Source organism: Trachypithecus francoisi, unplaced genomic scaffold (genome assembly GCF_009764315.1).
Source record: "Trachypithecus francoisi isolate TF-2019V2 unplaced genomic scaffold, Tfra_2.0 Lachesis_group7, whole genome shotgun sequence".
Taxonomy (NCBI): Eukaryota; Metazoa; Chordata; class Mammalia; order Primates; family Cercopithecidae; genus Trachypithecus; species Trachypithecus francoisi.
Genome location: NW_022681472.1, coordinates 51915301 through 51942512, shown reverse-complemented (window position 1 = coordinate 51942512; position 27212 = coordinate 51915301). Strand labels below are relative to the sequence as shown.

The following is a 27212-nucleotide window of genomic DNA, read 5'->3' as shown; positions in this document are numbered from 1 at the left end:
CCTGAGGGCACCAATGATCACCCATCAATCCATCAGTCGGCTGTCACTGCCTACTGTAAAACTAATATTTTACTGTTATGGTAAAAATTACGTGTGGATTTACTGAACTCATGAAAACAGTAATAGCTAAAATAAAAGTCAATGTTCTTTTATGTAATAAGCCAGTATTTTTATTTGCTTGGCTGATGCCTTTAAAGAGTAGCATGTTTCTACTACTGAATCCAACCTCACTCCTCCTGTTTTTTTTTTTCTATTAATTTTTACTTTTTATTTTTATTCCATATTAATATAAAAATAATTATTCTTATAGCTTCTTTTTTTTATTATACTTTAAGTTCTAGGGTACATGTGCATAACGTGCAGGTTTGTTACATATGTATACTTATGCCATGTTGGTGTGCTGCACCCATCAACTCGTCAGCACCCATCAATTCATCATTTATATCATGTATAACTCCTCAATGCAATCCCTCCCTCCTCCCCCCTCCCCATGATAGGCCCCAGTGTGTGATGTTCCCCTTCCCGAGTCCAAGTGATCTCATTGTTCAGTTCCCACCTATGAGTGAGAACATGTGGTGTTTGGTTTTCTCTTCTTGTGATAGTTTGCTAAGAATGATGGTTTCCAGCTGCATCCATGTCCCTACAAAGGACACAAACTCATCCTTTTTGATGGCTGCATAGTATTCCATGGTGTATATATGCCACATTTTCTTAATCCATTCTGTCACAGATGGACATTTGGGTTGATTCCAAGTCTTTGCTATTGTGAATAGTGCCGCAATAAACATACGTGTGCATGTGTCTTTGTAGTAGAGTAATTTATAATCCTTTGGGTATATACCCAGTAGTGGGATGGCTGGGTCATCTGGTACATCTAGTTCTAGATCCTTGAGGAATCGCCATACTGTTTTCCATAATGGTTGAACTAGTTTACAATCCCACCAACAGTGTAAAAGTGTTCCTATTTCTCCACATCCTCTCCAACACCTGTTGTTTCCTGACTTCTTAATGATTGCCATTCTAACTGGTGTGAGATGGTATCTCATTGTGGTTTTGATTTGCATTTCTCTGATGGCGAGTGATGATGAGCATTTTTTCATGTGTCTATTGGCTGTATGGATGTCTTGTTACTATCACAGCCAGGTGTATCTGAAAGCTGAGAGGAGAAAAAGAAATAAAGTGTTGCTCCTGCTGTTTCTGATTATGAAATTAAGCCTGTCAGTGATCAGAGTTTAAGAGGAATGCTTTCTTCACACCAGTTGTCAGAGTCCTCCTTTTGTGTAAATTCTGTTCAGGTCACGAAGTCTGGTTATGAATTTTATTAACCAACTTGGTTGGTGGTTGAATAAAACCCCACTTAGTAGCTAGCAAGGGAAGAACTCCTTCTCTTTCGTGTTAATTTTGTGTGAAAATCTGGAGTGACCAAATGAATTTAGCAGCCCAGTGAGCTGGTTTGATCTTCAGAGCAGTCTCTGGGTCTCTTGAAGTTCCCACATTGGCACCCTAAGTCTGACTGGAAGAAGAGAGAGTGATGAGTTTAACCAGGGCCAAAACTTCAGTTTGGCTTTTGACCAGGAAATAGCTAGTTGAGAGGCATAGTTCCAAAATCAGAGTATGTAGTTTAATTTCCTGCAGCACCAGCGAAAACTCTGATTTACCTCAACAACTATCTGAAGCAACCTGTAGGCCCAGCCACAAAGTCAGTAGAAGAGAAAAGTCTGACCTCTTAGAAGATAAGATCTACATCTTCATCTTCATGTCTCCCTTGGTACTTAACACTATGTTATTTATTTTATTATATTTCATTTTATTTTTGAGACAGGGTTTGTCTCCTGTCTGTCACCCAGGCTGGAGTGCAGTGGTGAGATCACAGCTCACTGCAGCCTCAACCTCCCAGGCTCAAGCGATCCTCCCACCTCAGCCTCCTGAGTAGCTGAGACCAAAGGTGTGCACCACTATGCTTGGCTTTTTTTTTTTTTTCCTGTAGAGATGGAATTTGGCCGTGTTGCCCAGGCTGGTCTCAAATTTCTGGGCTCAAGTGATCTTACCGCCTTGGCTTCCCAAAGTGCTGGGATTACAGGCGTGTGCTTCTGTGCCTGGCCAGCACTATATTTTGAACATGGTAGTTCCTTATTGAACATTTGTTGAAAAAAACAATCAAACAAATAAGTTAGAAGTAGATGCTAGAAGCTAAAATATATTAATAGAGCCAAGTCTCATGCCAAGTCTAGGAGTATATATTTTTGCCCTGTGTTATGTGAGGCCCCAGGATGCTGAGATAAATGAATCAATCCTCAGGTTTCCCTGTGTACTGTGATTTGGGATCTGCCAAGCAGCAGTCACAGTGGATGACTTGTTTTGAAATAGGTTCTGAAGAGGGGACTGAGCAGGAGGTGGCCACCTGGTCTGCAACGAATTCTCACCAAGCCGGGCCTACTATAAACAGGAGTGTTTTAAAATAGCAGGATGATAACGTGAGGGATTCCACAAATGATCATTTCTCTCTGGTTAAATGGGTTATGAAGTAATGCTCTTGTCTATGCACTTTCCTTTCATTTTGAACTCTCCATCTCAGCCTGAGCAAGAATTTTGCAAGCTTTGAAATATGTCAACATAAAATAAGCTTTGAGACAGCTTGAAAAATGTAAGATTCATAATGGACTCCACTAAAAATATGGTTTGTTAAGAAAACAAACCAGGCTCGATCTTCCTCACTTGGAAAAACAATCAGATGGAACTTGAGCTATCACCACCCTTTTATAGATTCCTGCACCATGAGAAGTCAAGCATTTCCCAATTAAAGCAGGCATATTTGTGATGTTCTTTTCAACCACTTCCCTAATGACCTCCATGACCTCTTCCAGTTCTACTTGACATTCTTCAAGGCTCTTACAGAGGTTGCCTATTCCATGAAGCCTTCCAGACTACTCCACCATGACAGTCTGTCCATCTAATTTCTCGCTCAGCTGTTCATTGGCAGGTACTATCCACTGTTTGGCTTGTCAGTGTTTTCTTCCAGCTTCCCAATAGACAAGGCCCTTGGTGGTAGGAATGAAGTCTTTTATTTAATGTCTTAGCACAACAAAAGTGTATTTCTTATTCATGCAGGCCCTGATGCTGTTTGCAGGGGCAGGTTGGAGTATGTTGGAGACTTAGGTTTCCTTCATCTTGTGACAGCATTTTCTTAACAGCGACCTTCTAAGATCACTGCAGCAAGGGAGAGTGTGGAGGTAGCTGCCAGCTCTTAAATGTCTCAGCCTCAAAGTAACATACATCACTTCTCATGTCAGCTGCAAGATGGCTGAGAAGTATAGCTGTCACATGGGCTCAGGAATAAGAGGAAATTGTATGTGGGTGACCCTAATTAGTGTCTACTATGTGGCTAAACCAACTCAAACTACTCTGTCTGGCTCTAGTCTTACTGATTCCAATCCATCCTCCGTATTTTTTAAAAAAGCAAAACAGATTATCATACTTTCTGAACCATCCATTACTTAGATGATAAAGCCCTAACTCTTTAAAAAACATAGAGTTCCTCCAGAATCTGCTCTCTTTCCTTCACATTTCCCTTAGTTGCCCATAGATACTCCGCTTTTTCAAGCCTAAATGGCTTCGTACGTGTGATTCCTTCCTTGAGCCTGAAATATTCTTTATCTCTGCACATCAGGTAAATTCCTGCTCAACAATCCTTTCAGAAGTTTATTCCTGTTAAAGGGCCTCTCCTACCAGAATTAAGGACCTCTTCTTTGAGGTCCCATGGAACCATCTTTCATGGCTGGGCCACTTACTAGCCACGTGACCTTAGCAACTAACTTCTAGGAACTTCCATTTCTACATCATAATAATGTTAATGTCCTGTCCCCAGCCTAGAGTCATTTTGAATAAGAATACATGTAATACCTTGCTGGAAACTCATATAATATACCAATGTGAAATATCTTTATTAAAATTCAGGATCTTTTCTCTTCTTTGCTATGATGTAAACAGACAAAACTAAGTCCACTTGAAAGTCCACTTTGGAAGAGAAGGTAAAATGTGAAAGGTTTGACTGTTTCTTATTTATTCACTTGAAAACATTTATTGGGCACCTGATACGTCCCAGGCATTGTGCTCAATTTTGGGGCTTCCATAACCAATCAGATGGACAAGATCCCTGCCCTCTAGCAAGTTTTGACAAATGGGCAGTGAAAGCAATTTCAAAAGGAGTCACTGATGGCAGGTCTGCTGAGGTAAGGGTGCCATTCAACAGAAAAGGGCACATCTTTAGGGGCTTAAGTTCCTAAAAGTTTATTACTCTTCAGTCAACTCTACTCTTGTGCCTTCTTCCCTGTATGAGATGGTCATAGATTTGTAGTTCCAAGCAGTAATAGGAGGTAGCAGAACTGGGTTTACCTTCGTTCTGGGAAAAAATCTCTTTGTGCCTCAGGTGGTCATAATGATGTACAATGTGCTTCCAGGGGGCCACCTTTCTGAAATGGGCTGTCATTGTGTCCACACTTTTCAATATATGGAATCATCTGAGATGCTGGATAGGCAAAATAACATTAGCAGCAGCTTTCTCCTCCAGAGAAAAACCATGAAATTTTGCATGCAACAATAATTAAATTAGCTACCCTGCCATTTTCCCCCCTGCTTTAGGTAACAATACTCCAATTTCTTTTAGGGGACCCCATCCCTCCTCTACTGTTATGTGATTCTGGTAGGAGTCCACTCTCCAATTCAGGAATAGACATGATATCCAAGCTAACCAATCAGGGGACCAATTGCTCTCAGTCTGTGTAATTGGTAAAAAGCGGTAGTGTGGCCATGTGGTGAACAAAATTCTTTTGGTCCCTGTGATTGGTGGAGGGATGAAAATAGGTTGTAAGTCTACTTAATTTGAGTGAATTCCAATGCTTTAGTGTAGTAATTTCTTCTTCTGGGATTGCAGAAAGAAGCACACATGCCTGGACTGCCTATAACCATGGGCAGAGCATGCTTGAAAACAAAAACATTCAGAGGAACCATGTCCTGACTGTATTGTTTGTGTTACCTCATTCACTGGGGCCTGAAATCAGACTAGACCTGAAAGTTATTAGTTATCCAAGGAAATAAATCCTCACTTTTATCCTTTTTATTTTTATTGTTTTTAATAAGCCAGTTTGAGTTTTTTAAAAATCACTAGATACTGAGGAAGTTTCAACATTCCTAAACATTCATTCATTCATTTATTCCACAAATATTTATTGATGGGCAAATGTTTAAAGCACAGCAATATGACTAAAATAAATGCTTGTGTAAACAGAAATATAGTTATATAAAATGGGTGACTATGACCTGTAGTTTTATTTAGTCTGTATTTGTTTGGATCTTTAGAAGGTCCTTTCTGTACAGTGGTTTAACCTGGGAAGGCCTCCAGTCTATGGAAATTTTGTGGGTCACAAAGCTTAGACTAGTTTTAAAGGTATGCAGGGAGATACTGTGTTAGTGGTGGTTTCAAATGTTTGCGCATCTGTTGGACTCTTGAGGTCTTGATTTTTAATAGATCATATTGTATGAAAGTTTCACATTATCATTTGGAGGAAATTCAGATATTCTGAGATGAAGTGATATCCAAAGATATTCTCTGTTTCTGGGAATTATGGTTTCTATATCCTGTGTTTGTCTGCAAGATATGTGCATAAAACCCTCTTCAGGGAAGGCCAACCATACTGCACAAAAATGGCTCACCATCACTAATTTTTTAAAAAATCCAAAATGACAGGCAAGGAAATCTACTCACATGACCATTATTCAAAGCTCGATAGGTATTTGAGTTCATGTCTAGTTCACTGATACTGCAGCAGAATTGACTTGCTTTTGGTGCATTCTCAGATGGCTGGACTGAACCCTGAATTCATACTGAATACCTGTTGCTTAAATCAATTGCCAATATCTGATCCAAAAATAACTTAGTTACTCCTGCAGTGTTCACTGGTGCTTCCTACTACATTCTATAGGACATTTTTTTTCTGAGTTAAATTTGTCACATGGTATTACATTTTGCCACATTAGCTGATATTTCATAAAGTGAGGAAGCAGGGTACAGGACAATGTAGAAGATGAATAAAAAAGAATATACATTAACATTAGTATGCTTGGATATTTTAAAGCAAATTCTGTATTTTTTTTACTTAATTCATAATATCAGCATCACACCTAACACAATTAACAATATTCCCTCATTATTATGTGATACACAGTCTTTTTCAAAATTTCTGTTTGTCTCAAAAGGTCTTTTTGTAGTTGGTTTATTCAAACAAGGATATAAACAAAGTCCATACGTTGCATTTAGTTGTTCTGTCTCTTTCTTTATCCTCCTATATCAGTCCACCCTCTTGTATCCCCTAGCTTGTGCTGTTTATTTGTTGAAGGAATGGACAGTTTGTTCTGTAGAATGTCTCACGTTCTAGGTTTGGCTGATTGCTTCGTTTTGGTGCCCTTTAACTTATTATTTTATTCCTTTTATTTTTCTATTAGCTGATCATAGGTCTAGGATTAATGAGATTCATATTTATTTTATTTAGACAAAAATATTTGCAAGGTGATATGCTTCCTAGTCTATTACATCAGGAGACACATAACCTGTCGTTGTTCCTCTATTAGTGGTGCTACGATTGAGCAATGGGTGTGGCTGCTCTCTGCCTCATTCATTCATTATAAAAAGTTCACCCTTGCCTACTTAGTTGTTTTAGTATTCATTGACCATTGTTACCTGCATCCATTCTTTTATTGAGGGCTGCAAAATGCTTTATTTCTCCTTGATTATTAGCTGGAAATTTTCCATAAAGAATGTTCCTTCTGTCATTGATGTTGAAGCTGTAGACTGGAAAAAGAGAAATAGGTAAACATTTCAAGGCCTGATTGACTTTATATCTGAGGACCCAAAGATCATCACAGCCTCCACTTAACCTACCCCAGATCTGGCTTACGGTGGGTCCACTGGGACCACGGCCACACCTGAACATACTTAGTAGTTGGCACAGCCTGTGCATTCATTCTTTGGCTTCTGGGTTAAGAGCTCTTGTAGTGAAGAAAACCAGGTGGAGGCCTCTGAAACTGCCCACATGTTCTGGCCAAGATAGTAAATAAAAAACGACATTGCCTCCCAGAGGAAGGAGAAGCTTACCACCACCTTTAAAGGTACAAAGTATGCAGGGTGGCAGTCCCTATTAAGTTTATATTTAATATTTCAGTCTGACCCTTATGAAAATTAGATGATCCTGGAAGATGACAGTAAATCATCACACACTCAAACAAGTAATAGTTCTTTGCAAGGCTGCTCTTCCCGATGCGGCATCTTTGCTGAAACAGATTGACATGGTCTTGGGTATATGGTATGCAGCCACTGATCTAGGAAATGTGTTACCCCGCACCAGTATCAGAAAGGAGAATCAGAAACAGTTGGCATTCACTTGGAGTAGACAACAAGAGGCAGGTAGAGTCTTGACCCAGGCCTATGTTAACTCTGTAATCGTCTATCATCATACAGTTAAAAGACACCTGGGCCATCTGGACACTCAGAACATAACACTGAACATCATTCTAACAGATCAAATGACTAAGAAGTGGCAAGTATATTAGAGCCTGATAAGATACGTGGGCTCCAGGAGACACATGGTTCTGGTTCACAGGACACATGGATGGTTCAGAGATCTGCCCTATTAGTAAAACGTTTAGAAGTCTAATGGTCTAGAACATGTCAAGACATCCTCTCCAAAATAGAGGATGCTTTATGCTGCATAAAGAGAGGATGCCTTTCTGCATCTAGCACTGGGAGGAAGAATACTTCACGCCTGGGTATTTTACTCCCAAGATGCAAAGGACATTAGGGAATAGGGTTGAAAGGACTTGGCAATGGGTCAGACCTACTATTTGTACAAATAAGGGAGACAAAGATGCCTCTGAGGTTTCAGGTCTGAGACATTGAGATGATGGTGATGCTAGGAACTCAACTTTTGCACAAAAGATGATGAGTTAAGTTTTAGACAAATTTTGTTTGAGATGCATACATAGTTTGAGATGCATGTAAATAGTCTAGCAGACAGTTGGACATGTAGGGCTAGAACTTGTAAGATATATCGGGACTAGAAATAACATGACTTCACTAGTCATTCAATAATTATTTACTGGAAATTATTGATGTTCTTAGAGCTGGAGCTAAGTCTCAGCTCTGTGTCACAAAAAAATTACTAAATGCCCTCTTAAGATACTAAATTTGTATTCAGGAAAAACTTGCAGTTTATTTGACATGGGTGTCATCAGCATAGGCGTGATACTGAAGCCCTGATTTTCATTTGTTCCCTCATTTGTTAATTTATTCATTCATTTACTTGATGAGATTTCTCAGGAATGTAAAGGGCAGAAATCACCTGGGGAGCTTGTAAAAAATGCTCTTTACCCTGGACAGAATGAATCAGAAACTCCAAGAGTAGGGCCTGGGCGCATGTATCTTTTCAAAGCTCTACAGATAATTTTGACATTCAGCCAGAATTGAAAACTACCAGTGGAATGAAAAAAACACATGAAAACAGCTCATTTGTGAGAGAAGAAGAGCTAAAGAAAGACACAGAGCAGGGGGTATCGGTAAAAGAGAAGGTGACTCAAAAGATGATCATATCATGGAAGCCAGGGGAATAATATTGTGCATGTATATGTGTGTCTGTTTAGAAGGTGTACGGAGAATAAGATGAACTTATAACCAACGTGAATAGGGAGGTGTCATGGAGGAAGGGAAGAGCAACGCTGATATGATTGCTACTGGAGGAATGGTGGCAAGGAGACTCTGTGTAAACAAGGCTCCATGTGCATGTGTATTGTTCTTACAGGAATGCAATGGCTCTTGAATCATATTAAATCATAATTTTGACTTCGGGCATGGAGTCTCACTGGAAAGGTGTGATCATTTGGTGTACCATTGTCTGGGAAAAAGGTGTCTTCATACCCAAAACCAGAACCCAGAAGTAATACCCTAGATAAGTACAGGAGAGCATTCAGCTTTCCCTGATATTCCTGAACTCGAACCAGCAAGATGGTGCTTTCACATGGACAATGCACAAGAAACCAAGCTTGGTGAAAAGCTATGATAGGATTAGTGCCCTGTGCTGTATCCCCGGTAGTGTATGTTTCTTATGAGTTCTGTGTGTTTGCCATAAAGTCTCTTCTGATAGTTCTAGTCTCTCTCAGCTGTAGAAGGAAATGAAGGAAGAGCATTTTGTTCTCTGGAGTCAGAAAATGAAGCACAGAGAAGCCAGCACCGTGGTGCCACGCTCGGTGCAGCCACCTCCCCTTTCTAGGAGAGTCTTGTTCCAGACTTTACCCTATGGGCTCTAGAAAGTGTATTAAACAGGAAGACTTAAATCAGGGTATGCAATGAGGAAACTTACACATTTAAGTATGATTTCTATGTGTATTTCTGGTTGTTTTCTCTTACAAAATCCTCTTCCATGGAGAGGTCAAAAGCAGGCAATTAACTTTTCATCTCCAACTTTTTGTTGCAAAAATTTTATAAAACTGGAAAGAACAGGATAATGATCGATCATATTATTGCTACCTAGATTCAATAATTGTTACCATTTGGCCAATAGTTGCATTATCTGTCAATCAAATTTTTTTTCTGGAAGCGTTTGAAAGTAAGTTGCAGATATCATGACATCTCGTCCTGAAAATACTTCATAATTCGTCTCTCAAAAATATGGATAATCTCTTGCATACTCACAATATTACTATTATACCTAAGAAAATTAACATTAATTTCCTGTTTCATCTAATTTCACATAGATCCCTACTGCCCCTTAAATGTCTTCTTACCTGGACTTTTTAAAAAAACAGGGTCCTAACCCGGCATGGTGGCTCACCCCTGTAATCTGACCACTTTGGGAGGTCAAGGCAGGTGGATCAGAGGTCAGGAGTTTGAGACCATCCTGGCCAACATTGGGAAATCTCGTCTCTATTTTAAAAAAAATTCAAAAATTAGCCATGTGTGGTGGCACATGCCTGTAAACCCAGCTACTCAGGAGGCCGAGGCAGGAGAATTGTTTGAATTGGAGAGGCAGAGGTTGTGGTGAGCTGAGATGGCACCACTGCACTTCAGGCACTCCAGCCTGGGTGATAGAGTGAGACTCTGTCTCAAAAACAAGAAAAAACCAAACAAAAAAACAAAAAACAAAACAAACAAAACAAACAAACAGGGTCCAATTAAGGCGTAGGCATTACTTTCAGTTATTATGTCTCTTCATTCTCTTTACTCTAACACAAACTTTCATGGTATGGGTCTAGCTTTTTGAGGCAAGGACCACATCTTAACACTTTTAATCTCCAGTCTTGAAACTGACCAGGGATAGTGGTAGATTACTGCTTTTGTAACTGCCCTTGGGTAGACTCCTGTCCTTGAATCTGGACTGGCCCTCCAACTTGCTTTGTCCAACAGAACGTGGTAGACATGATGTTCAGGAACTTAAGACCAAACCTTAAAAAGGCTTGGCAGCTTCCAGGTTTACTCTTTCGGAGAAGCCAGCTCCTGTAAGAATTCTGACAACTCGATCCTTGTGCTGTGAGAAGCCTAACTTAGCCAAATGTAGAGGCCAGCTGGAGGAGAAATGAGGTTTCCATTCGATGGACAGCACCATCTGGCAAGCCATGTGAGTGAGGCTATCTTGCAGGTGGGTCTTCCAGCCCCAGCTGAGCTGCCTTGGCTGATGCTGTGTGGAGCAGAGATGAGCCGTCCCCACTAACACCTGCCCAAATGGCAGAATTGTCAGCAACTAAGTGTGTGTTGTTTTAGGTCACTAAGTTTTGGAATGATTGGTACTCAACAATCAAGCAAGATCCTCAAGAGTTGTTTGTTGAACTGGACTGGATAAAAGCCTGAACAGAGATAATTTAAGAAAAGCAGTCAGAAGCTGTAGGAAAAATACCTTCTGACTGAATCAGCAGATTCTTTATGGTCTTCTCCTAGATCACAGGAATCCAAACTTGGCCAAACCCTAAAGTCAATGCCTGTCTTCTTCCTTGCCTCCCCTCAACTGCAGCCAAAGGGGACCCTGTCCCACTCCATTCTTCGCTATCTCTTTGCTCTTGATACCCTGACCCCAGTAGACTTTTGTAATCTTGTTTCTCATAGCTGTCTTCCATGCATGCTGTGTCCTGGCCTGGCCGGAACTTCCCAGGTTCTCCTCAGCATGGAATGCCATCCACCCATGTCTTCTCTGTGTCTATAGGCCTGTCAAATGCCACCTCCTCTATGAAGCCATTCCTAATGCCACACCAGAATTAATCTAAACTCCTAAAGCAGTTGTCTATGCTTCTCCTATTCTATCTGTCACATTTTTTCCTTGTTCTGTGGTGGTTTTTACACATGTGTCTCTTTCCTCATAGCTCACAAAGCCCTGGAAAGTAGGAGCCATGTCCTTCCATTCTGCTGTTCCTCCCACTGCATGGCTTACAATGAGTGGCATGGGACATACACCCAAGATTAGGAGGTGGCATGGCACAGTAGCTAAGCGTGAGTTCAGAGTCAGACTGTGGGTTTTGATCTTCATCCTGTCACCTATCAACTGTATGATTCTGAGCAAGTTACCCAACCTCTCTGTTTCTGGATTTATCATCTGTGAAATGGGGATCATAACAGTATATATCTCATAAAGATGCTGTCAGCATTAATGAGATACACAGAATGCTTGGAATAATGCTTGTCACATAGGAAGGACTGCATAAATGTTAACTATTTTAATCCAGGCAGTTCACTGAATTGAATCAATCATCTCTTTTTCATACTATAGTACTACTCTTCTTTTTCTCTGCAATCCTCCCGCCCACTTTAGACTACATAATTTTTACAGAAAGTATTATTGCTTTGGAATTAGAGGGAGAAATAAAGGTAGGGGGTATTATGATATGAATAATATGATACACAAACCTCAGGAAGAAATTGTACCCTAAATGCCAAGAACTTTCTTTAATAATTTCTCGAAATAGATGGAATTTAGACTGGAGAAGTGTATGAGAGTGAGTAGGGAGGAGGAGAAGAGCGGGACTAAGAAAGAAGAAAATCCCCAGGTCTTTTTTTTTGATGGAATTTTGCTCTTGTTGCCCAGGCTGGAGTGCAATGGCACAATCTTGGCTCACTGCAACCTCTGCCTCCTGGGTTCAAGCGAGTTTCCTGCCTCAGCCTCCTGAGTGGCAGGGATTACAGGCACGCACCACCATGCTCAGCTAATTTTTGTATTTTTAGTAGAGACGGGGTTTCACCATGTTGGCCGGGCTGGTCTCAAACTCCTGACCTCAGGTGATCTGCCTGCCTTGGCCTCCCAAAATGCTGGGATTACAGGCATGAGCCACCAGGCCCAGCCCAGTCCCCAGGTTTTGACCTAGAATGACTGATAACTGTTTTTTAAGGTGACAAAAGGAAGTTATTTTTTTTCTGCCCACGTCAAAAGTCCTTGGTTGGGTGGATTCAGCTGGACCCCACCCTCATGCCAGGTGCAGTTGTTTATTTCCAGCTTTATTTAGGAACCACATTAGAGAGGACACACCCGTTGGGCCCTCTTGAAAGATCCTGTAAAAATGAAGGCACTTCCTTGTAAGTAAAATATCCCTGAATGCAACAATATTTGGATAATTATAGTCTCCCAGGAGCATAATCCTTAAATGACTGAGATAATTATAGCATCCCAGGCCTGTGGCACTTCTCTTTTAAGAGCCTAATCCTATGGGCAGAGGGAAGTGGGGACCCCAGGATGCTTCTTATGCTGAGTCTCCCTTGCCCACACCTAGGATCCTTCTCCTGGAAGGACAGATCCTTCTCTTAGAAAGCAAGCCTGGTGAGTCTTCAGACCAAGACTTCCTTATACACACTGGATGTGTTCCCTAGGGTGCAACAACAACAAAATCTAGCATGAAACAGTGTGCATGAATGAGTACAGCTATTTCTGACAAATAGAAGATGACTCTGCATGTAAACAAATGAGATAAGAAATGATTCTTTGGAACGACACCTCTGATAGTTATTAGAACCCTGATAGTGCTTTCCTGCACAGGCTTGGGCAAGGAGCGATCAAGTCAAAGTTCATGGTCATTGGTGTGACTTTTATTGTTATTTTCTCATCTAGTCTGGGAAGTGAGTTGGGTGGGGTGTGATATTTTAGCCATTGCTATGTTTGATCTCTCAGAAAGACAAATGGAGTCAAAGAAAGAAAAGTGTTTCCGTGGCTATGGGCTGTACCTTTACCACTGGCCAAGGAGCTTCTTTTAAATTTGTGAGCCGGTGTTCACAAGACAGAGATGAGAGAGTGATAATGGTTTGGTGTAGCCTACCATCTTTACTGGGAAAACAAGCCAAAGTAAGCCTTCAGTTGGTAGGCACGCAAAAGTGTCCTGCCTGTGAGTGACAGTCTCTCTATCTTTTATTCTTGGATGCCTTATCCCTCATCGCTTTCACTGCTTGCATTCTATTCGTTTTCTTTTGATTGAAAGTGACTCTCTGCTTAAAGGCATTGTGAGGACTGTATGTATATATATATGTATTTTTTTTTTTTTTTTTGAGATGGAGTCTCACTCTGTCCCCCAGGCTGGAGTGCAGTGGTGTAATCTCGGCTCACTGCAACCTCTGCCTCCTGGGTTCAAGCAATTCTCTTGCCTCAGCCTCCCGAGTAGCTGGGATTATGGGTGCATGCCAACATGCCTGGCTAATTTTTGTATTTTTAGTAAAGATGGGGTTTCCCCATGTTGACCGGGCTGGTCTCAAACCCCTGACCTCAGGTGATCCGCCCACCTCGGCCTCCCAATAATTTTTCTTATTAACTAGACTATGAATGCCCATGGGTAGGTATCATGATTGACAAGAGAGAGGAGAATACTCTAAAGCCTGTTAACACTGTCTCCAGGACTTACCCTGTGGTTTATGGGAACGTGCTGCATTTTCCTTTTATAACCTGCCACCGTTTGGTTCCCACAATCAGAAGAGGTTTTTATGACTCACTTTGCTTATAGAACCCTTTTCTTTTGAAGCTTGGCAAGTGTACTTTCTGTGGTTCAGATGGCTTCTATGGGCCTGGGATTTTTTTTTTTTTTTGAGATGGAGTCTCACTTTGTTGCCCAGGCTGGAGTAAGTGGGATGATCTCAGCTCACTGCAACCTCTGCCTCCTGGATTCTTCTGCCTCAGCCTCCCAAGTAGCTGGGATTACAGGTGCACTCCACCACATCCCGCTAATTTTTGTATTTTTAGTAGAGATGGGATTTCGCCATGTTGGTTAGGCTGGTCTCGAACCCCTGACCTCAAGTGATCCACCCACCTCAGCCTCCCAAAGTGCTAGGATAACAGGCGTGAGCCACCGTGCCTGGCCAATGACTTTTATAGATAAGAATAATAAAACTCTTTGTTGACCTCTCTTTCCTGGTGAAGAGGGGTCTGCATGAATTTATCTCTAAGATCTCTTTGGGTTTTACACAATTGTGTGATTTTCTTTTTTTGGTATCCACATTCTTTGCAATCTTTTTTCATTCATTCATTCATTCACTAGCTACTATTTGTTTTATTCTACTTTACAGACATGTATTAGACACCAGGAAAAACTTAAGATATATGGCTTGTCCTTTCAGAGCTCATTCTGTACAAATGGATGCTCAATAAGTGCTGCTCTGGTCTCTTAAAGCACAGCCATATAACTAGACTATGTTATCATGAGCTGTTTTGCAGCCACAGATACATTTAACATCAACTTTCTTATGCTGCAGGTATTTTCCCCAGTGACATCTTTTTGACACTGTTCTGTTAAGGTGATTCAGAAAAATTTCTTGCTGGGGCCTTGCCTTTTCTGATTCATTTTATTTCCAGCTATTTTCTTTTTGAAGAATGTAGGTATCAAACTGGGTATATTTCCTTGGATTCATGTTGCCTAGGTACCTGTTAGGGTTTCTTTAGGGGCTGTACAAAGAGGCAACGGTTGTACAACAAAAAGCAAAACTGAGAAGTGCTGGCAAGACCCAGGACAACCCTCTACTCAAGCTTCTCACAGCAGCAAACATAAAACGTCAAGCACGAAGACTATTTCACAAAAGGGACATGCTAACTTGTGAACAGACCCCCAAATCAAGTTCTCCCTTAGGTTTCCTGCATATTTGAAGGAGTCAAAAAGTACAAAGGGGCCGGGCGCGGTGGCTCAAGCCTGTAATCCCAGCACTTTGGGAGGCCGAGATGGGCGGATCACGAGGTCAGGAGATCGAGACCATCCTGGCTAACACGGTGAAACCCCGTCTCTACTAAAAATACAAAAAACTAGCCGGGCGAGGTGGCGGGCGCCTGTAGTCCCAGCTACTCGGGAGGCTGAGGCAGGAGAATGGCGTAAAACCCGGGAGGCAGAGCTTGCAGTGAGCTGAGATCCGGCCACTGCACTCCAGCCCGGGAGAAAGAGCAAGACTCCGTCTCAAAAAAAAAAAAAAGTATAAAGGATATAGTCCTTAGATTTCTCTATTTTTCCTTGGGGACAGAACATTTGCCATGAGATCTAACTTCTAGAAGATGAAGGTTTCTTTATTTGATACATTGTATCCTAGTCAACACTGCGTTTAAAATGCTTTAAAACCCCAGGAGAAGATGAAATATCCCTACCACAGGATATGAAGTCCACCTAACTCTGACTTCTATTTGCACTCCAGCCATGGCTCCCACCTTTGTCTTCTCTCCCTGTAGGTGGCAGCTTCATTAAACTCCCCTGGGTTCCTGCCCACATCAAGTTGCTTCATGTCTTTTTGGTTCTACTTACCTTGCTCTCTCCCAGGAATTGTTTTTCCTCCCTTTAATCTCTGTACCTGATTCCTATGCAGACTTAAAGACTCAGTTCGTGTGTCACCTCCTTCAGGAAGCCTCCTCTGAACTTTCTTCTCCCCACATTCCTTGCACTTCCTCTCTGCTCCCACAATACCCTGTTCATAGTTCTATCATTTAATTTCCTGTGATACATTTATCTGTTTCTGTGTCTGGAACTCCCACCAGACTTCAAGCACCTTGAGGGTGGTGCTTTAGTTCTGTATCCTGAGAGTCTGCCAAAATGCCTAACAGAGTCATAAGTATTTGTGGGCTGAATTAGTGAAAATTATTTCAATTTTCTGAGTTTCAGCTTGCTCATCTGCAAAATGGGGGCAATAAAACCTCTCTTTCAGGGTATTATTTTGGGGATAAGAGAATGTATGCAAAGCACCTAGGCCAGTACCTGCAAATGAAAGGAACCCTGCAATGGATAGCCCTTGTTATCATCAATGAAAGTGCAGTGGATGCAGTGCAGAGAAGGCCATATTCTGACTGTAGGCCAGGAGTCCTGGCAGAAGAATGAAAGACAGGATTTTGTGTGCTTCTCAAGCCATATCAGTGGAATGACCCAGAGTCTGGATCCCAGCTCATTCACACAAGTGACTGTCACTGAGAGTTGGTTGTGGGTGATTGTGGCTCATAGATTCTTAAGGAAACTACCTTCCATTCCTTTGATAGACGCGTCAGGTGACCCATGAAAACCACGCAATACAATGGAATTAGGTTGAGTGTATTTACTTTCCACCTCCTGCAGGAACTGTGGTTCTCATGAAGGTGCAGGAAATGGCTGATTCTGCTTCAAATGCTCAGCCTGCCCAGGACCCTGTTTGCAAGCTGCTGATATTGTTTGCAAGCAAAAAAGCTGTGCTATTCTGGATTTGTACAGTTAAACCCCAATTAACCAGAACTCCAGTAACCACCACTTGGAGTTCACTTTCCAAATCAAGACGTAAGTCTTATGGTGTACGAACTAAGATCAGGATTTAACAAAATAAACAAACAAGGAAAATGACTGACAAAATCCCAGTGAACAAGCATAAAAAGCTCGGAAAGGACCACTCACAAATAACTTCCAGTACTTGATTATATGTAGTTCAGAATTGGGTTCAAACTTCTGTGGTATGCACAGAATAGAAGATGTGAGTTTTGAAGACAGGGAGACTTGGGTTTAAGTCCCAGTGCTTCCATGTATTTTTTATTTATTTATTTTTTTGAGATACTGGGCAAGTCATTTTATCTGCCTAAGTCTTAGTGTCCTCATCTGTAAACTGTGGATAGCAATGGTAACTACAGATGGTCCCCAACTTACGATGGTTCAACGTAATGATTTCCTGACTTTATGATGGTGCGGAAGTAATAAGCATTCAGGCGGGGCGCAGTGGCTTATGCTTGTAATCCCAGCACTTTGGGAGACCGAGGCAGGCGGATCACGAGGTCAGGAGATCGAGACCATCCTGGCTAACACAGTGAAACACCGTCTCTACTAAAAATACAAAAAAATTAGCCGGGCGTGGTGGTGGGCGCCTGTAGTCCTAGCTACTCGGGAGGCTGAGGCAGGAGAATGGCATGAACCTGGGAGGCAGAGTTTGCAGTGAGCCGAGATTGTGCCACTGCACTACACTCCAGCCTGGGCGACACAGCAAGACTCCGTCTCAAAAAAAAAAAAAAAAGAAAAGAAAGTAATAAGCATTCAGTAGAAATTGTACTTCGAGTGTCCATATAGCCATTCTGTTTTTCACTTTCAGTACAGCATCCAATAAATTAACATGAGATGTTCGACATTTTATTATAAAATAGGCTTTGTGTTAGATGGTGTTGCCCAACTGTAGGCCAATGTAGGTGTTCCGAGCATGTTTATGGCAGGCTAGGCTAAGGTATAGTGTTCAGTAGGTTACATGTATTAAATGCACTTTTGACTTATGATGTTTCAACTTATGATGGGATTATCAGGATGTTTCCCCATAGTAAATTGAGGTGCATATGTACTTATTCACACTCATAGAAGCAGATAATAGAATGGTGGTTACCAGAGGCTGTGGGGAGGGGGAAAAGGGAGCTGTTCAATTGGTATACAGTTTCAGTTAAGCCAGGTGAGAAGTTCTGGAGAACTGCTGCACAGTATAGCAGCCATAGTTAACACTAGTGTAATTGCACTAAAAAATTGTGAAGAGGGTAGACTAAGTGTTCTTACCACACACACACACAAAAGGGCTTGCAGTGCTACAGTCACTGTTTGTTTTGTTTTGTTTTTTTTTGAGACAGGATCTCACTCTGTTGCCCAGGCTGGAGTTTAGTGGCATGATCTCAGCTCACTGCAGCCTCCACCTCCCTGGGCTCAAGTGATCTTCCCACCTCAGTCTCCCAAGTAGCTGGGACTATGGGCACATGCCACCATGCCCAGCCAATTTTTGTATTTTTTTTTTTTTTTGTAGAGATGTGATCTTACCATGTTGCCCAAGTTGATCTTGAGCTCCTGAGCTCAGGAGATTCGCCCACCTTCACCTTCCAATGTGCTGGCATTACAAGCCTGAGCCACTATACCCAGCCTTACAATCATTTTTGTCATGATGAGCCAGCTCTACCTGAAATCGAGTTACTACCTGATGGGGAGCAGAGCCAGCAAAATCACGGCAAAACAGAGCTGGGACTATGATTACTTTTTAATCTACTTTTTAAAACTAACCTCCTCTGCACATTTTCTAGGACAAAAATTTCCCATTATTGTTTAAGCAGATTTGGGTTAGGTTTTCTGTCACAACAAAAAGTGTTTGCAGTCATATTACCCTTGAAGTCTACATTTAGAAAAGCAACATTCAAATTAAACTTAATTTAATTTGTGTGTGTGGCAAAAGTGAGGGCAAGTACAATGAGGTTCTGAAATGGACATGGAGAGGCTGAGCCGTGGCCCACGGTTGTGGAGTGAGTCACACAAATCAACTTGATCTCTTGATGACTTTCTGTATGCATGCATGCTCACAGTTTCTCATACACAAACGTTTCTGATGTATGCTAATGTATAACCTTCATTCTTTCAATACACCCCCCTACTTCATGGATGTTCTAAAAATTCCTGTAAAATATTTAGATATCCTTCCCACAGCAACCAAGCAAATTACTCCCAAAGGAAGGGGAGAAATGACATCTTTATTTGCTGCAAGCCTACTAGGACTATATGGTAGGCAGAGTAATACCCCACTCTCCCACCCACAATCATATCCACATCCTAATCCCCAGAACCTGTGAATGTTAGGTTACATTACAAAGCAGAATTGAGCATTGACCTTGCCAATCACCTGCCTTGTCATTTCTTTTTTGAGACCAGTTTGCTCTGTTGTCCAGGCTGGAGTGCAGTGGCGTGATCTCGGCTCACTGCAACCTCCACCTCCCCGGTTCAAGCAATGATCCTGCCTCAGCCTCCCGACTAGCTGGGATTACAGGCAACTGCCACCACGCCCAGCTTTTTTGTATTTTTAGTAGAGATGGGGTTTTGCCATGTTGGCCAGGCTGGTCTCAAATTCCTGACATCAAGTGATCCGCCCGTCTCGGCCTCCCAAAGTGCTGGGATTACAGGCATGAGCCACAACACCTGGCCACAAGAGTCTTTATAAATGGAAGATAGAAGCAGAAGCCTGAGAACTGGAGAGACGGCCGCGGTAGAAGGACTCAGCCCAAGGTTGCTGGCTTTCAAGATGGAGGATACGGCCACAAAGCACAGAATGTGGACAGCCTCTAGAAGTTGGAAAAGGCAAGGAAACAGATTTTTCCCTTGAGTGTCCAGAAAGAATGCAGCCCTGCCAACACCTTGGGTTTAGCCCAGTGAGACCCATTTTTCACTTCTGACTTCCAGGATTTAAGATAATAAATTTGTATTATTTTAAGCCACTAAGCTTGTTGTAATTTGTTACAGCAGCAAACAACTAATGCAGGCCACAGCAATACGTTTTTAAAATTGAGCTTTCTATTTACTAGTAGAAAATTTAGTCAATAGAGGGAAGGCAGAGAAGGGTAATAAGAAGTTTAAGGTTGTCTGAACTCCAGGCAAGTCATTTGAAACATCCTCTACATTGCTCTTGAACATGACTCAGCAAGAAGAACTGGAAGGTTTATTTGTTTGTTTGTTTGTTTAAATATATATAATCATAAAGACAACTTGGGTAAGATAGAATGTTCTCCCTCCATTATGCATAATGCAGAATGTCTGATCCTCTAGAAGAACCTGTTACTACATTATAATAATACCTGAGTAGAAGAGAAGAGGTGACACAAATGAAAATCTCAGAGGGAAAACAAATCACTATAGCCATGAGGGAAGTATTATCTAAAAGATGGTGTGAGGCTGGCACAGTGGCTCATGCCTGTAATCCTGGTACTTTGGGATCACTTGAGGTCAGGAGACCAGTCTGGCCAACATGGTGAAACCCCATCTCTACTAAAAATACAAAAATTAACCGGATGTGGTGGCACGCAGCTGTGGTCCCAGATACTCGGGAGGCTGAGATGGGAGAATAGCTTGAACCCAGGAAGCAGAAGTTACCAAGATCAGAAGTGAGCCAGGGTGAAATCCCGTATCTACTAAAAATACAAAAATTAGCTGGGCGTGGTGGCACGCACTTGTGCTTCCAGCTACTTGGGAGGCTGAGATGGGAGAATTGCTTGAACCCAGGAAGCGGGAGTTGCCAAGCAGAAGTGAGCCAAGATCGCGCCCATGCACTCCAGCCTGGGTGACAGAGCATGACTCAGTCTCAAAAGAAAAAAAAAAGATGGTGTGATTTTTTGAAGCCTGGTTGAATTAGGCCAGTTTAGCCTCTTTAACCACATTTCCAAAACATGGAAAACATCACAGTAGGTTTCTATAATGCCAAAATAATTGTGAAATAGATAATCATAAGCTTCATGAAATTATGTCATCTAAATAGAAGTTATTATTATCTCCTTTTGTTGAGGGATTATGTAGAAAGAATTGGCTTCCCAACAGTACCTTATGGTTTTAGAAAGAGATTGAAACTTTTTGCATCAGGTTCCAACAGATTAGTGGTTAATGGTTGAGTTATAAAATACTCACAAACCCAGGACTGGTTCATAATGTGTACGGATCTCAAAACTTTAATCATACAATCTTCTGCCTAGCTCCACCTCAGCCCTTCCATTCTGTTTTAAAAATAAAGCTACCAGTTTATAAACAACTTTCATACCAAAGGCGTGACCCCCTGGGTGGTAAGTGACAAAAGAGGAGTACTAATGGACATTTTAAGTGTTCCACATCCGCAGACTTAGCCTGCCTCAAACTGGCTTAGGGTTATCAGTGTAATCTTTTAAAAATTACTTTCTAAACAAACTTAACAACTAAAATGATTGGTATAAGGGAAGGAAAGTTAAAGCCAAAAATATTTCAAATGTAGCTTTGAAAAGAATAATGGCACATACATCACCGATCAATTTCTGAGCTCTGGACATTTTCCTGTTTTCTTTGCAAAGCAAAAGAGGTTTCCTCTGCTCTTGTGCCTTTGACCTCCTGCCACACATCATAAATAAAAAAAATTTGTGACTGTCATAAGCATTATTCAGAATTACTTCTGCACACGACACTGTGTTAGGTGTGATGGTGAACAAGTTAAACAGTTTCTCCCATGAGGCAACTTTTATTTTAAATCAGTCTTAGCTGGTCTTCTAGTTAAATTGACGTGTTGATTTCATGTGTTTTTTCTCTTCTCCCTTTACCTCTTGGGGCCCAAAAAAGAAGAAATAAATATTAAATGATAAATATAAGAGATTTAAACCAATTTTTGGAAGATTGAAAACAGAACTAGGAGTTGTACCTGACATAATAGAATAGAGGAAGTTATAACCTAAATTACTTATTAAGAGGGATGCTAATGAGGGACCAAGAAGGATATTGATGACTGGAAAACTCATTGTCTCCTGCAAACTTCCTTCTGTAGTACTTAAGAATTTAGAGGTACCAAGAAAACCTGCCGGTGAGCATGAAGTGTGGGACAGAATACAGGGACTGAATACTGAACTTATTGAACTGAAATTTTGCAAAAGGAAGAATTGGATCCCAGGATGTCCTCCCTGATGCTGTGTGAGCGGGGGATTCTATTCTATGAATAATACTGAAAATGTATTCTTTGGAATCATTCAGGGATATCAGATAGAGATGGGGGCAGGGAAGGTGTTGAGCTGAAGCAGAAGAGTAAGTCAAAACCACCCTAATGAAACGTAGGGCCCATAGGATGTGCCCTCTTTTGTCTCTGAAAACATACAAATCCAAGCATGCAAACCTTAGGTAGGAAACTGGAGAACTTCTCTTTGGAGAAACCCTAGAGAAAATACTTTCACCCACTGATAACTGAGAGTTCCCCAAATCTAGCTGGCATGCTGCTGACCCATTTCACTAGAGTGGAGACCTCCAATACACAAGTCTTGATCACTCACAGAATTTCTAAACAGTTTCATTAAAAATATTTTGTTATAGAAAATTTCAAACATATAAAAGTAAAGAGAAGAGTATAATAAACCCTCACACACCCATTGCTCAGTGTCAATGCTTAGCAATACATGGCCAATCTCAAATCATCTCTATTTCCTCCCACCTGTGTTATTTTGAAGCAAGTACCAGGCATTATATCTTTTCACCCTTAGATATTTTAGGATTTATGTCATGTTTTCCTAAAAAAGGCTGGCTCTTAGCCTGTATTCAGGCAGCATCCCATCCCCGTGCACCATCCCCGCTGCTTTTTCTGTACTGTTTTCCTGGAATACAGACTGCAGGCCAGAGACTGGGGAAGGAAAAGCAGCAGAGACCCAGCCCGACCCATCTTGCCTTTCTGCCATGGAACCTGAGTGCTGCTGCTTCCCTCCTGCCTGCACCTTAGAGCTAGAGGCCAGGTTGGAGGCCTAGGCTGAGGGTCTGGCAGATTTCCTGAGTGCTCTCTGCAACAGACCAGCCCCATCAGAGGGGAACAGGGATCTGGTGAATGACCACAGCCACCAGGAAGTGGACTGGAAGAATTTTTACTTCTCCAAAGATATTCTTACTGGTAACTCCAGGATTTATATATAAGACAAATGAGGCAGGGGTGGGAGGGTGGTGAAGAAACATTGCCCAGGATAGAATTCTAACTTTGTCACTGACCACTAGCAGTCATGTGACCCTGACAGGTCATTTCAACCTCTAACCCTCAGTTTCCATTTTAAAGTGGGTGCAAAAGAAGCAGCTCCTATGGTTGTCATGATGACTAAATGTAATCCTGCCGTGGACTTTCCAAATGTCACGAATTAGGTTTTGTTTTGCTTCACAGTTGTCATGAACCCATAGATTTAAAAATATTTACTTTGTTCTATCCAAGGCATTAGTATTATTATATTTATTGAAGCTTAAATTGTGCCACTTTTGGTCAGTGGGTTTGGCTACTGAACGCTTCTGACATGACATTAGTAATCATTGGTAGCTTCTTTACTATTTGGAATTACCACATGATTCAGGCTTACCTAGACATTTCCTTATTGGAGAAAAGTGTCTAACATGAAAAAATAAATCAAAAGAGAAACCCAAAGAAAACAAAGATAATGTAGGAAATTATATAAACCTTGAAAAATACCTTAGAGAGATCACTAGAATGGAGATAAAGTAAAGACAATTTCTGGAGAAAGAAAGGGTAAAAACAAAAACAAATGAAAAAAATGACACCTAGGTCCACCATTCAACTGATTATAAGATCAGAAGAAAAGATAGAAAAAAATCAAAGGAAGAAAATTACTTAAAAAGACATAACCCTTCTACCCAAAACAACTGAAAACCAATGTTTTCAAGACATCAGATACCAGGCAACAATTGATTTCAAGACATCAATGATCCCTGAGAGATGGGGAAGAATTAACTATGCCTCAGCTTACTGTGTTGAGAGAGTTTTCCAGCCATGGAACTGAATTTAGGGAGATTAAACTAAGGGTTAAGGAGATTAAGCTGACAGTCTGGAGAGATCAAAACAACTGGAGCGCATAGGGCAGAGTACTAGACAGAACAGAGAGGCAACTCTAGAGAACTGCAGAAGGGCCCCTCAAGTATTCAGTAAATTACTGACCAGCATCCCTGCAGAAGCTGGGGAAAGAACCGTATAAAAGAATTAGAGGTAACAATACCTTGAGCTCACATAGGTCTGGGAATAGTTTCTATTTCTACCATCCAGACTGGCAAATGTCACCAGGAAGAGTATCAGAAGGATCTCTCCTTATGAGTGGAAAATAATTATCCCTAAATCAAATGCTGTTCTGGTATTGTTTATCAAATGTTAACAGCAACACCCCAAGAAATCAAACTATTTTTAGGTTATTTCTAGAATATAGTTTAAGAATATTTATAGAGCTATAAAAATATCCAGTATCCAAAAAGGTGAAATTGATCATGTCTAGCATTTAAACAAAAATGACTAGGCATACAAACAAAAAAAGAAAATGCAACACATATTGAGGAGAAAACAACACAATCAATTAAAATTGATGCAGAACTGACACAATAGAATTATCAGGCAAAGACATTAAAACAATGGCTGCAACTGTATTCCACACAGTCTAGAGATCAAAACCGTGATGTTTGGGATCAAAGTCCTACTTGGAAGGATTACCAACATACTAGACATTGCAGAAGAAAATATTAATGAATTTGATAATGTAGCAATAGAAACGATAAAAAATGAAACAGAAATAAGACTCAAAAGAAACGAACAGAACACCAGTGAGTGGTGGGCCAATTTCAAGGGGCCTAACATTATGGGTAATTGGGGCACCAAAAGAGGATGGAGGGAAAGACATTTAAAGAACAATAGCCCTAAAGTTTCCAAATTTGATGAAAACTATAATCCCACAGATCCAAGAAGCTCAACAAACCCAAATTCAAGCAAAGAAAGAAAGAAAGAAAGAAAACACTTACACCCAGGTATGTCATAGTCAAATTGTTCAAAACTAGCAAAAGGTAAATATGTTAAAAGCAGCCAGAGGAAAAAAGACATCTTTCAGACAGAGGAAGAAAGATTCGGATTAGATATTCTATTAGAAACAATTACAATGTAAGCAAGAAGATAGTCAAGCAACATTTTTAATAGTATTGAAAGAATTTCGATAGACTCCAATAACCAGAGAAAATATCTTTCAAAACAGAAACTGAAGTTGAATTAAGTAAATTTTCAGAGATACAAAAGTTAAAAGGCTCTATCACCCCATAGACTATAAGAAATGTTAAAGGAAGTCTTTCAGGCAGAAGGAAAATCATATCAGATAGAAATATGGACCTATGCAAAGAAATGATGAGCGTCAGCAATGGCAACTAGTCTCTGCTCCTTCTGTTTGATATACTGCTGCAACTTCTCATGAAGCACCAGCTTTTAACTATGGCAAAGTAAATATTGTCACCATCAATGACTCCTTCATTGACCTCAACTACATAGTCTACATGTTCCAGTATAATTCCACCCATGGCAAGTTCCATGGCACTGTCAAGGCTGTGAACAGGAAATGTGTCACCAATGGTAATACTATCACCATCTTCCAGGAGCAAGATCCCACCAAAATCAAATGGGTTGATGCTGGCATTGATTATGCTGTGGAATCCTCCAGTACCTTCAGTATCTTGGAGATGGCTGGGACTCACTTAGGGTGGGGAGCCAAAAGGATCATCATCTCTTCTCTCTCTGCTAATGCCCCCATGTTTTTGGTGGGCATTAACCATGAGAAGTGAAAAAAGAACCTCGTGATCCTTAGCAATGCCTCCTGAACCAACAACTGCTTAGCCTCCCTGGCCGAGGTCATCCATGATAATTTTGGCATTGTAGAGGAGGACTCATGACCACAGTCCATGCCATCATTGCTACCAAGAAGACTGTAGATGGCCCCTCTGGGAAACTGTGGTGTGAGGGCCACAGGGCTCTCCAGAACATCATTCCTGCATCTACTGGTCCTGCCAAGGGTGTGGGCAAGGCCATGCCTGAGCTGAATGGGAAGCTCACTGGCATGGTCTTCCATATCCTCACTGCCAATGTATCAGTCGTGGACTTGATCTGCCATATGGAGAAACTTACCAGATATGATGATATCAATAAGATGGTAAAGTAGGCATTGGAGAGCTCCCCTGAAGGGCATCCTGGGCTACACTGAGTGCTAAGTTGTCTTCTCTGTCTTTAACAGTGACACCTACTCTTTCCCCCTTCAATGTTGGTGAAATGCCCTCAATTACCACTTACTTTGTCAAGCTCATTTCCTGGTGTGACAATGAATTTGGCTACATCAACAGGGTGTTAGACCTTATAGTTCACATGGCCTTCAAGTAGTAAGAACTCCCTGGACCACCAGCCCCAGTGAGAGCATGTATGGAGGAGAGGGGCCTTCAGTGACTGGGAAGTCCCTGCCACAGTCATTCACCTTCCTACTAAGAATGAAGTTTTTGACACAGGTTTCATGCCAGAAACCCTGAAGAATGAGAGGGACCTAGGGAGCGCCACCTTGCCATGTACTGTACCATCATAAAGTCCCCTGTACTCAGCCAAAAACAAAATACAATAAAATAAAAAAGTAACCACATTGGTTAGTACATGACTTAAAAAACTTACTTACGTCTCTTTACAAGATAATTTACTACTTAAACAAAAATAATAACAATGTAGCGTGGGGTACATAATATATGTAGGAGTAAAATATACTACAACATTAGCACAAAGGCTAGAAAGAGAGAAATAGAAGTAAACTATTGTGAGGTTCTTAAGCCATATATGAAGTGGCATAATATTACTAGAAGGAAGATTGTTATAATTTAAAAATTATGTTGTAAACCACAGAGTAACCATTAAAATAATAAAATGAAGAATTTGCAGCTAATTAGTTTACAAAGGAGATATAATGGAATAATAAAAAATACTCAATACAAAACAAAAGGGCACAAAAAAGAGGAGGAAAAAGTAAACAAAGAGCAGTTAGGACAAATAGAAAACAAATATCATGATGGTGATGTCAATAAACGTACTAAATGGAAATGTTCTAAACACCCTAATTATAATGCAGACATAATCAGATTGGATAAAAAAGCAAGACCCCATTTATATGTTGCCCACAAGAAACCCCATGTAAATATAAAGACACAAATAGATTAAAACTAAAAGGATGGAAGCACATATACTATCCTAGTATGAGTTAAAAGAAATCTGCACTGGCTATGTTAGTATCAAACAAAGTGAACTTCAGAGCAAAAAATATGACCAGTGGTAAAGAAGGTCATTTCTTAATGATAAAGGAGTCAGTAAATCAAGAAGACACAGCAATCCTAAGTATTTCCGTACCTAATAATATAGCTTCAAAACATTTGAAGCAAAAACCAATAGAAGTATAAGGAGAAATAGACAA

General features: G+C 40.9%; 1 pseudogene; it reads left to right on the top strand.

The window, feature by feature from the left end:
* The window catches only part of LOC117079058, a 51155-nt pseudogene extending 25224 nt beyond the window's left edge, over nt 1-25931 (top strand).
* Nucleotides 25932-27212: the final 1281 nt, after the last annotated feature.